The sequence below is a fragment of the Papaver somniferum genome, chromosome 7 (genome assembly GCF_003573695.1).
Source record: "Papaver somniferum cultivar HN1 chromosome 7, ASM357369v1, whole genome shotgun sequence".
In the NCBI taxonomy this organism is placed as follows: domain Eukaryota; kingdom Viridiplantae; phylum Streptophyta; class Magnoliopsida; order Ranunculales; family Papaveraceae; genus Papaver; species Papaver somniferum.
This window is the reverse complement of record NC_039364.1, coordinates 153,626,403-153,631,363: the sequence shown is the minus strand read 5'-3', so window position 1 is coordinate 153,631,363 and position 4,961 is coordinate 153,626,403.

Below are 4,961 nucleotides of genomic sequence, written 5' to 3'. Positions count from 1 at the left end.
ACATCGATCTTAAGTTCTTAACCATCCATCATTTACCCCACCTGGATGCTCCACACCAACCATTAGAGGTGAGGAAGATTGATCAAACTTCCCAAGGGGATACTTAACAGTTATATTTTTTCAGTCATCGGTTCCCAACAGTTATTTTTTCAAAATCCGAGAAAAACTTAAAAAAGGGACTCTAATCCTCCATTCAGTCTTGGTCCAATCAATTGAGTTTAATTAATTTCTTATATCTCTTCTACTATACTTATTTGATATTTTATTAATATTCTATAACTCAAGTTGTTATATTTTAGTTTGATTTAAAATGGTTAATAATTTTGTTCAAAGAGAAATAATGAATCTTACCGGTGCATATATTTATGTGGGTTGTGATGAAATCGTTGGTGCGCACCAAAAAACCGCTCTTTTCAGGAAACGTATTCATGAAATTTTCGTCAAACGAAATGACTATCCCAATGAAAGGGATCTCGGTGCCTTAAAAACAAATATGAAAGCAATAAAAAAAGATTGCAGAGAATTCGTGTTAGTTTTTAACGTTATATATCGTCAAACTAAAAGCGCTGTTTCAGATGAGGATTTGGTAAGTTCTACCATTTTATTAAGATTTATCTATTTGGTGATATTAGTGTTAGAGCATTGCTCGATCGAACTTGCATGCGTTGCTATCTCAAGCATGTTTTTCAAGAAAACTATATGTCTTGATTTCTAGACTACTTATAGCTAAGTCTCGGTTAGGACAGGTTACTGTATTTGAGCTCAAGACTCCATGGCGATTATCTTGCAAAGACGAAGAATTACTCAAGGAACCAGTGGAACTTCATCCGACCAAAAAGGTATGTGAGACTTGAACTTATCTATCACTCAAATGTCTATTATATCTCCTACTCTTGAGACAAAGCCGTATAAGTATGATAGTTTTCATACATACACATTTGATATTTCGAGCCGAGTTTACTCGTCTATCGTTTATCTCGAAATACGTGTTGGTAAAGCTTTCGCTTTAGCCGTTGTTCATCTTTATCCCGTGATGCAAGTCATGAAGACGTTTCGATCTTGAAAATAGCTTTGATGACGATAGTCGTGAATAACAATTATTATAACATTATAGAAGAATGTTTCAATGATTGAAATGTTGAGTTGAGAATACGTAACCAACTATGGATATAAGCATATATAGTGTGTTCGCACATTAGTGTATAAATCCATGTGCCGGAAACCAAGTGTGTGCATTCATGCATACGTATTGCCGAAGGAGACAGGTTGGGTACGCGTACTGGCGGAAGTTTTCTAATCGAAAATTTCTGCTGAGGTTTGTGAACTTTGCAAACTGGAAAACCGTCACCTTAGGTATGCGTACCCGTACGCGTACCCTCAGAAGTTTTGGAACCGAAAATTTTTGCTGGGTTTACAAACCCAATTCCGATAAAGCTAGAGTACACGTACCCGTACGCGTACCCAAGCTGGTTATATCTCAAATCGGTAGCTCATGAACTAAAAACAATAAATCAATAAGGAATGCAATCTTTGCAAATCGTGGCTATATTTTTCATGATTGATTCAAGTGAATCAAACCGATTTTGTTTCAAGTTTCTATTATAAAGATCTAAGCAATTGAACAACTCTTAAACTAGTTCTTTTGAAGTTATTGGAACTAGTTATTGAAGAAGATGAATATGGTTGATATGAGAGTCACTCATATGGCTAACCATTAGTGAACCATCTGTGAACCAACCAAATGTACACGTTTAGGTACGATTGCTCAAGCCTAAATGAAATACATTTCATTTGTGTGTGACAAGCTAGGTTTCGATCTAACGGTTGAAAGATATTATCTTGGTAAAAATCAGGTTGATCATCTAACGGTGAATATTGAATGCTATGTTACTAAGCTAACTTAGATTGCAAACCCTGATTTGAAAACTATATAAGGAGGACTCTAGCATCTGTGCAAACTAATCCCCACACCTCATGTGTGCTACTAGTTAGTTTTGCTAAAGTCGTTTCTCCTTTAACCGTAGGTTCTTCTCGAGACTCTGTCGGTTAAACGACTAAAAGACTTCATTGGGATTGTGAAGCCAGACGATACTACTTCTCATGTAGTTTTCGATTTGATCTTGCCATTTTATATTGTACGAGTTCAATTGTAAGATTGGCTTGAGATTTATCTCTGATAGGGCAAGACAAAAAGAAATCACAAACATCTTCGTCTCATCGTTTGTGATTCCGCAACATCTAGTTTCGCTACCATACGATTTAGATTGTTGTGAGGTGATTGATAACTCTAGGCTGTTCTTTGGGAATATAAGACCGGATTATCAATTGGTTCATGTCCACCTTGATTTATCAAAATACGGAACAAACTTTATAAGGTTTATCTGTGGGATACATATTTATCTATCTGGTAGACTTGTTTGTGTGATACAGATTTGTCTATTCAAGTCTTCGACTTTGGGTCGTAGCAACTCTTAGTTTTGGGTGAGATCAGCTAAGGGAATCAAGTACGTAGTATCCTGCTGGGATCAGAGACGTAAGGAGCACAACTATACCTTGGATCAGTGTGATATTTATTAGGGTTCAACTACAGTCCAGACCGAAGTTAGTTTGTAGTAGGATAGTGTCTGTAGCGGCTTAATACCGTGTGTGTTCAATCTGGACAAGGTCCCGGGGTTTTTCTGCATTTGTGGTTTCCTCGTTAACAAAATTCTGGCGTCTGTGTTATTTCAATTTCCGCATTATATCGTTTATCTTTATAATTGAAATAATACAGGTTGTGCGTTGAAGATCATCAATTAGAATATCCGACCTTTGGTTGTTGATTTAAATTGATTGATCCTTGGATATTGGTCTTTGGTACCATCCAAGTTATTCCTTGTATTTGATAACGACTCGCTGATTGTTATTAGATTGAGTAAAGATCAAATCAAGAGAAGAGATATTAACTCCTTGATATACTTTTATCTAGATTGAGTCTGACTGTCTAGTTGATTCTCTAGAAACCATATCGGAGTTAGTCCATACAGATTGCTAAGCGAAATATTGGGTGGTGTTGTTAGACCCACGCTTTTTAAATTGGTATCAGAGCAGGCAAACACGTTTAATTAAGACCTCAAAAGTCTGTGTTTGTAGCAATCTAAGTCTGTGGACAAAGTTATATCTCTCATCTACGCATAGTCCATGTCTTCCAACTCTTTTAACTATTTCAAGTGTCTTGGTTTTTCCTCAAAGCATAACTCCTTAGCTGATTCTTCCGAATCCCGAGAAAGAAACGAGACAATTGACAAAATGTCAGAAGTAGTGAAGAATGTTACCATAACTAAATAAAATTCGATTGAGACGATTAACCTTTTTGATCATGCTCAACTCTTGGATGAGTTTGAAAAGTCTCTTGGTCGAGAACGTGAACTATATGGAATCATTGAATCCTTCACTAACAATATCAATAAACTCACTCAGGAAAATAAGCTTTAATAAGAAAATATTAGTTTCCTTGAGAATATTGGCAAAGAAGGGGCACTTAGAGAAAAACGTTTAATAGAGACACACTCTTCCAATCTGAACAATCTTCGTGTTGAAATAGATAATATTGCAGCATCTCTTCACCTAGCCCAAAAACATTCCATCTCCTTGTCAAAGGAAAACACTGTTAAGTTGAGAAATTCTTCTATGTCATGTGCTGATTCCCAAAATCTATGTGACATAAAGAAAAACTCATCAATGGAAGCTCCTACCAAAAATATATGGCAGTCTTCCAAACAGGATATGGGTTTGAAACATGTATTGTTCAACAATTCTCTTCCATGAATTTGTTCCTTCTGTAGGAAAAGAAATCATACTGCTAAGCATTGTTTTACCAGGAAGAAACAGATCTACGATCTTCAAAACCTTCTTCGTCTTACTGTCAACCTAGTTAATCATCTGACAGGATCAACAATGGATTTCATTCCTACAAAAAACCAGAATTCTCATAAAAGCGGTTTTAATGACCATTCATTTTAAAACCGTTACACGGAGCGTGTTCAACCTTATGATGCTAACCACATTGCAAAAACACTAAGTCCTGGTGTCCATGAGAATATATCTGGTAAAACTAAGTCTAGAATTTGGAGACCCGTTTCTGGAAATCCTCTAGAACAGATGTCAAGAGGTCCTAGACTTAGTAATTAGAAAGTTCCACTTGTTGATCTTTCAGGAAAGGTTGTAAGAAATTTCTATGGAATTGGAAAAAGCCAAGTGAAGACAAAAAATACTAAGATCAGATATCCAGGTGGAAATCACAACTATTATCTCAACACCTATGGTGAGATTACATCTCCCTCTGCTACCTAGTAGTAGAAAAATTACATTCTCGTATCTAACTTGAGAGATACGAGAATGATGGTTGAGAGATGCTCAAGTAATTAGTTGATTATCATCTGTTTGTATGTTTTATATCTTACGATGTGAGTCTTTAGTATTTCTTTCCTTGATCATTGTGACATTTCCTTTCATTTGTTGAAAAATTGAAAGTGACACAATATGCAGTTTTCCCTGTTGGGTCCATCCTTATTATTGACGTCCTTTAGTCCATGAGCGTCTGTACCTCCTTAAGAAACTCTAGGGTTTCTATCCAGGATACACTTAACATATATATACTTCATATATGTGTTTATCATCTTCCAGAAAGGATCTCTATGGAATCTTATGTTGATCCTAAGGAAGAAGTAAACCCTGCAATGGAGGAAGACCTCAAAGGATATGATCCAGTTCAAGATTTTGTTCTAAAAAAGATTCTTGAAAGAAAAGAGTATAACTCTTGGATTGGAGAATCTATCAAGGATTTAATTCTCGTTCAGAATGAAGTGAAGAACGAACTTGCTAACCTTCAACTGCAGATAAACAGCTTATTGATGGACAGGAAAAAAATCCTTGGTAATCAAAATATCTTAATCAGGAACCAGAAGAAAGTTATCCTTGAC